The sequence below is a fragment of the Muscardinus avellanarius genome, assembly GCF_963383645.1.
Source record: "Muscardinus avellanarius genome assembly, chromosome: 7".
NCBI classification, from domain to species: Eukaryota; Metazoa; Chordata; class Mammalia; order Rodentia; family Gliridae; genus Muscardinus; species Muscardinus avellanarius.
The window spans coordinates 9,056,843-9,064,822 of NC_137793.1; positions in this window are offsets into that span (position 1 = coordinate 9,056,843).

Consider the following 7,980-nt stretch of genomic DNA (forward strand, 5'->3'; position numbering starts at 1 on the left):
GACTTAAAAATCAGTAGAAGAGACTGATAGAGTCCAAACCTGGATCAATGCATTATTCTGCCATGAATAATGTAGACAAATACATATTTTCATCACTATAATCTCAAATGACCCGAGAAATCTTTCCAGAAGATAATGCTGAATTTTAAGATGTATGCAACAAGATGGACAGATATCAATTTCCCTCCTTCCTGTAGTGGAATATAGATTTTTACTGTGGTAAACTGTTCTTTCTATACCATGGTGGTAGGAAAATCAAGCGCTTACAGGGCTGACCCAGTATAGACTGTCCAGAATTTCTCACCAAGAAGATGTTTCCTGCATACCTAGTTAATTTTTTTCCCTGAAAACTTGAATTCTGAGGGTGACTCCAGAACAACTGATTGATTTTCCTGTGTGGTTGGTTTAGGATTCTTTATTTGGAAGCAACAAATAGTATACAATATAGACTATATTTGAAGTCACTCGAGGGTACCAACCAAGGCAAAGAATTGAACAATTACAGGCATAATGTGTGGATACAGCTAATGGAGAGCTGAATAACGGTAGTAAACCAAGTTCAAAAGTCTGACTAGAGCCTGACTCGTTGGTATTTTTACACAGCAATATATCGAAGATCACTTGATATTGCTTCATGATAATGTCTGTTTTCATCTTTAATGGTTATGTACTATGCCTTTTTGTGTGTTAGTGTGTTCAACCTGTATTCTGTAGATGGGCATTTAGACTTCCCTCTTCATCTCGATGCCACAATTAATAGCTTCACGAAGGTGTGCATATATTGTCCAATGCTTGAGTGGATGTATTTTGCATACATCTCTAGATTGCTGGACCATAGACGGATGCACACAGAGTTTTGTTGGATGTGGCAAATTTCTTCTTCATAAGGACTGAAGCATCATGCGCTCAACTGACAGTCCTAGCTGCCTGATTTTCTGTAGCCTTAGCACCAGCATTTTTTTGATAGGTAAGGAATGTAAGTCATGTTGTTAATTAAAACAAGACCAATGTGCTTAAGTGGCTTTATGCAACATTTTCAAAGTTAAATCTTTGCCAAGTGAAGTACAAGTTGTCTTGGCATTTAACCAAAAGGGTGTAAGAGTTGGATATTGTATACTATAGCTTTAACAGTAGATGCTTTAGTTCATTTGAAAAAAAAGGCCTTTTTTATTCCTTAATTTTTCTTAAAGGATTTGTGTGACATAGAGCATATAGGCATATATTCAAAAGGGAAAAAACATTATTTTTTTTTGCATGGAACATTATTTAAAGGTGACTCTCCAGGCTCTTAAAAAGACTGATAATTTCTTCTATTCACTTAGCCATGAGCTTGCAGGATCCCATATCAGATGATTGAATGATAAGACCTAAGCTGAAATGTTTATCATATCAAAGAGATCTTAATAAAATGTACTTTTATTGGCGAACATATCTCTTTGAGCTTGCCAACTGCAAATGTATTTAAAATACCTGCCTGCAGATATTCTTTGAAATTTTTAGATCCCACCGATGTCAAACAAGCAGAAATCAGCTAACTGGAAGGATATAACAGCCTTTCTTCATCCGAGATCACTGCATGTGCCTGCCCTTTAATATCTTCAAGGTGCTTGTGACTCAGGCCTTGCATTTTTTTAAGCAACAAATTGTAACAAGACAAAAATGCAGTAGAATAGCAGGAAGATGCGTGCTGTTTGGTCTTAGCACTATCTTTTATAATCTAATGCAAGTCATTTAAAGTTTACGTTCTTCAATTTTTCTCACCCATAAAATGTGAGCAGTTTAGGTTAGTCGTTCATTAATGCAATTTGTAATTTGAAAATGGATTCTTGATTCTAGCTATGACATCTTTACTCTCCACATTTGACTCCAAGGAACTTCCATAGAGAATGTCTAGTTCCGCATTAAAATTAGCTTGTTCTAGGGAACTGTAGAGTGTTGTAGCTCAGCAGTCAAGCACTTGCCTAGTATGAACAAGACTCGAGGTTTAATCTCCAACACAGAAAAGAGAAAAGGAAAAAGGAAAAAGATAAATAGCTTGTTCTTGAGTTTTCCAAATATTCAAAAAAATATTGGAAATACCAATTTCACACAGTAGATAGTTACATACTTAAAAGCTTAAAATTATAAAATACAGAACTACTATTTACATAAAATTACAAGTAGAAATCAGAAATTTGGAGTAAAACCCCCTATTTAATGATCTATCTGCATTTGTTACTCTTATCTCTGTAGCAACTGGTTACTTTGATAAATTTCTTTCCACTGAAAAATAATCAATCAAATGTGAGGCAAGAAGCAAAAGTGTTTGATATGTTTACTTATATTTATTATTTGTCAAAGCATAATTTTTGAGAACTCATGTAAAATCACATTTTCACATACAAAAATCAAACATAAAACTCACTATTAACAATAATGTACAATTAGAAAAGAGAGACTATAAATGTATGAGAAGAAAGGTAAACATGAAGTTTAAAAATACAAATTGTCATACCTGAGTAAGAAATTAGAATAGATGGACCTAATCCAAGGTATCTTCTTCTACAAGTGCAACTTTGGTGAATCACTTGATGCTAATCAATCTGTTGTTCACCTCAGATCAACCTGCATATTTATCTCTTCCAGAGCTTGGCTTTAAAGTGACCCAGTAGAAAGTAGGTGTGATAGCTGGGTGTGGTGGTGCATGCTTGTAATTCCAGTATTTGGGAGGCTGAGTCAGGAAGATCGTGGTTCGCAGCTAACCTCAGCTACTTAGTGAGGCTCTTTGCAACTCAGTGAGACCCTATTTAAAAATAAATAATAAAAAATAGGGCTGGGGGAGTAGCTTGGAGGTAGAATGTTCCTTGGTTCCATCCCCAGTACTGCAAAAAATAAAGTAGTTGTGAAAATTTAGGCCTATTTTATATTTTACGTATTAGTTACTATTCACTGAGAAATAATTTAGGTTTTTCTGAAGCTCATGTAATGTCCTCTGCATCTTCTAGTTTGGGGTAGATTTCCATAGGACATTATTCTCACTGTTGGTTTCTAGGAATGTTTAGATGTACTCATGGTCCAGCACCTGGAAGAGCTAAAAGAGGGCTGGAGTAATGTTAAGTGCCCCTGTCAGTCATCCTGAGCAATTGAAGCAGCTTAATGCTATTGAAAACATTGACTGATCTGCTCAAAGCAAAAAGACATTCTTTGATAACTCTACACCCAACACAACCACATCTCTGCCTTACAGTATTCATCTATTTCTCTATTAAATAACACATGTGTTGTTTGTGTGCTTAGAATGATCTCATCACATCTACTTTCTTCACATCTACATTGATGATTTTCTTTCTGTAAAGATAAACACCTGGCTGGTCATCAGTGAGATGATGAGGTAGGACTTCACAGCATGCATCACCCTTGCATAAATGTCAATTTAAACAATTACACACACTCAAAAATAGCGTCACAAGAGCATAGAAAGCAAGGGTAGAGATGACAAGAACTGGGTGTTGCACAATAAAAATAAACAAAACAAAACATTGAAGAAAGGACTGTTTTATATAATCCAAGTTTTCCTTTTCCCTCATTCCCAGTCAGCCTGGAAGACATGTGCTCTGTTTCAGGGAAGGAGAAGAAAGTGAACACAGGATTTTGTTTCCAACTCTAACACCAGGCCTGCCTCTAAAAACCCAGAAAAAGGCAAATAAGAATGGGTCAGATTCAAGTTCAGTACTCACAGACTGAGTGTTTAAGACCTCTCCAAAGCTGGGCATTGTGATGCAGGCCTATAATCTCAACATTTAGGAGGCTAAGACAGGAGGCTCTTAGGTTTGAGGACAGCCTCAGCAAGTAGTGAGATTCTCATCAACATAGTGAGAACCTGTTTCAAAATGAAAATAAAGTTGGGGGTATACTTGGAGGTAGAATGCCCCTTGGTTTAACCTCTACTATCAACAAACAAACAAAATTCTATCCAATGTCAGGCAGAATTTCAGAGGTCTGGGATCACTGTGGTTTCTAGGAATGTTTAGATGTACTCAGTATTATCTTCTTCTATGTCAGTCTCTGTAGCCTTGGGCTCTGGACAAAGCTGTCCTCCATAGCTGGCCCCTGTGGATATAGGCTTCAGGTCCACACAAGTCCATGTGGCACCTGTACCCACAGGTATAGTCCATGTTTCAAATCAGCCTAAAGCTAGGTAAACATTATACCTACCCTAGCTCCTGCTCAGCACTTTTTGCCTTAGATACCAGACTGACATCTCTAGACATAGCCTCTAGGCCTGCCCAATACTTGGCCACTCTTTTGTAACATAGACTCCAGTCCAGATCCATTAGCTCAGTATTCCAGCTTACTCAGCGTCCAGGTCTGAACCAGTGGACCCAGGCACTAGACAGTACGATATGGACTCAGGCTTCAGGTCCATCTCTGTGTACCCAGGTTTCATCCCAGCCCCTATAATCACTCCAGTCTAGCTCTTCTGGACCCATATTCCAAAGGACACAGGATCCAGACATTCTTTGGCAGATCTGGTTCTAGCCCACTCCAGTACATACTAGTATCAGGCCATTCTCTGCTTCAGGAATTCAGGCTCACCCAGGATTCAAGCTAGATTGTGTGAACTCAGTATACACACCTGCCCCCACAGAATCAGGTTCTGTTACAGTGGACCTAGGTGGCACACCCACACCAATTATTGTCAGCCTCTGGAAGACTCGGGGTCAAGATCTATCCAACACTGGTGGATGCAGGTTTCAGACCTGCGCCATGGATATAGGCTTCCATTGACCACAGAGATCACAATCAGAATCTGACTTTCTAGGGCCAGTTGTAAGGACCAACTATGCAAATAAAGGCTGTAGGTCAACCCATCTGCTGGGTTGAACCCAAAGCTTCAGGCCAGGCAGCCTGAGGAATCCAGAAACAAATCCAACTTCATATCACACCAGATAACCTGCTTGGGATCTTCAGAGGGATTGACTGGTAAAAGGCATATTTAGACAAAGGCCAGTTTGCAAAGGCTAAAATAAGCCCCTACTTTTTAAAATTAAAATACCTCAACATAAGGCAATAATAATTGTGAACAATGAAGGGGACATAAAACCACTGAATAATACAATATAGTCCACTAGCTGACCCCAAAGAAATACAGATATATGAGCCATCTAACAAAGAATCAAAAAAATTTTTAAAGAAAGCTAAGTGACCTTCAACAAATACAGAGTAATAGCTCAATGAAACCAGAAAAATAACAAATGTTTCAAACTAGAGAGATTAACCAGTCACAGAAAGTAAAGGAGCATATATTTTTCTCTCAAATATAGAAGATAGGGAATAATTGGGATATAAAAAAAGGACTTAAGATAATAGATGAGAAACACCAGTGGAGCAAGAGAAGGGGTTTAGGGAGGGTGCCTGGGGGGTGCAGGGTGGGGAGGAGGCAGAATCAATGAAGGAGACTTTATTTCCACTGAAGTTATGTGCATATGTGAAATTACCAATGCCAATATCATGTACGAGGAACAAGAAGGAACGGGGAGGAATCTGGGGGAAGCTTATCTGTGCGCGTGTATGACTCTGTCCTTGGGAATCACACTGTGATATGAGACTAAAATGCAGCAAGAAAAGCATATTAATCATTTTAATCAGAAATTTTGGATAGAAAAAGCACAAAGAATATACAGAAAAATCAAACGGAAACCTCCTAGAGCGGAATTGATAATGCAGAAAAAAATGATCTGAACCTGAATATAGTTTGTTTGTTTATTTATTTATTTGTTTGTTTGTTTATTTATTTTTGGTGGTACTGGGGTTCCTGGAAGTCCTTCTACCTCTGGGCACACTTCCAGACCTATTTTATACGTTTTTTATTTGGAAACAGGGTCTCTTAAGCCAGCGCGGATGACTTCGAACCAGCGCCATCCTCCTGTCTCCGCCTCCCAAGTGCGGGGATTACGAGCGTGCGCCACCACGCCCGGCTAGATTATTTAAAAATATATAGTCATAGAAGACAAATGAGTAACAAATGATGGACATACAAAGCTCATGATATTTCAGGAACATCATCAGAAGACCAGTTTTTTGAGTATAAGAGTTCATGAACTAGATGAGAGAAAGAGATAGAAACCTTATTTCTTTCAAATCACGGGACAACAGATACATGTTTAGGTAAAGGGAGATAAAATGATATTCAATTAAAGCAAGACTACAAAAGACATGTCACAGTCAACATGTCAAAAACCAAAAACAGGGTCCTAAAGGAAAAGAAACATATCACATACAAGGGTCTTATAATAAAGATGTCAGCAGATTTCTCAGAAATCTAACTGACCGGGTTAAGATGGGGTGATCTTTCCATCTTCTAAGGTCTTTTACAGAGAAATGGATGGAAATGGTGACTATTATGCTAAGTGAGGTTAGTCAGTCACACACACACAAAAAAAAAAAAACAACAAGAAATCAAATGCTATCCCTAATATGCAGAAGCTAGGGAGAAAATGGGTCATAGGAGGAACCCTAGATGAAGAAGGAAATACTATAGATGAGCAAATAAGGCAGCCGAAGTGAGGGGATGGGAGGGGGAAGAGGGGAATTCTCTGATGTTCATGATGTACATTATCAAACATATCGAACTCAATCATTAAGCCAAACATGAGAAGGAGGTTGGGGAAGGGAATGGGGCGTGTATTGGGTAAGGGCTAATTGGGTGATGTGTGCATGTATGCCTCCACAATCTTATACTTCATTAAGATGCATGACTATCATGCACCAATAAAAACTTAAAAAAAACCTAATCATCAGAGAAATGTAAATTTAAAATGCAATAGGACATCACCTCAATGTATAATAGCTTTTATAAAAATGTCAAAATAAGCCGGGCATGGTGGCGCACGCTTGTAATCCCTGTGGAGACAGGAGGATCATGCAGGTTCAAAGCCAACCGCGCTGGCCTAAGAGACCCTGTTTCCAAATAAAAATATAAAAAATGGGTCTGGGAGTGTAGCCTAGAGGTAGAAGGGTTTCCAGGAACTCCAGTACCACCACAAAAAAAGAGTCAAAATATGGTAACTTGTGCAAGATGTGGATAAAAGTGAGTGATCATACATTAGTTGTGGAAGTGTAAATTAGTATAGCCATTATGGAAAGCAATAGGGGGATCCTTAAAATTAAAAATTTGGCTATTCTGATTTATTCTGGTTATAACCATCATATAATCTATCAAAACCACTACAGATATATACCTAAAGAAGCCAGGGCCAATGGCCAGCATCGGAGCCAGCTGAGGGGTTAGGCTGATGTCAGGGCCAATGAGACCAGAATCGGGGGCCTCCCATGAGGCAAGGCCGCTGCTTGAGCCAGCGAGGTCTGGATCAGTCCACCGGGTAGCCAGGCCACTACTGGGGCCGTCAAGAGTGGGATCAGTACTTGCAACGTGGCATGCACAGAGAAATATCACAGAAAATATAAATCAGATGCTTCCCCTAATCAGCAATAACTAGGAGGAAAGGGGCAACAGGAAGAGGTTGAGCTATAGACAGGGCCCTATTGTGAAGCAACTAATGTGACCAATCAGAGGGTATGGAATAGTGGAGGACTGAGCCTCTTTAAAACTCAGGAGGTACATAAACAAATGTACCAAAGTTAATCACCAAACAAGCCTGGGATCCAGGGAGGGGGAGGGAATGGGATGGTGGCTGGATGAGGGCTAATTGGATGATGTGCGCTTGTATATCCTCTCAAGTCTTGTACTCCAATGTGATTGGTATATGACTACAATGCACCAATTAAAAATAAATAAATAAATTAATTAATTAAAATATACCTAAAGAAATAAAATTAGTATTTCAAAGAGGTATGTATACCCCCATGTTTGCTGTAGCATTATTCACAACAGCTAAAGTATGAAATAAAGTTAAATTTTCACTGATGGGTGAATTAATAAAGAAGTATGGTATATATGTAAAACAGAATATTATTTTTCCTTGAAAGAAGGAAATCCTG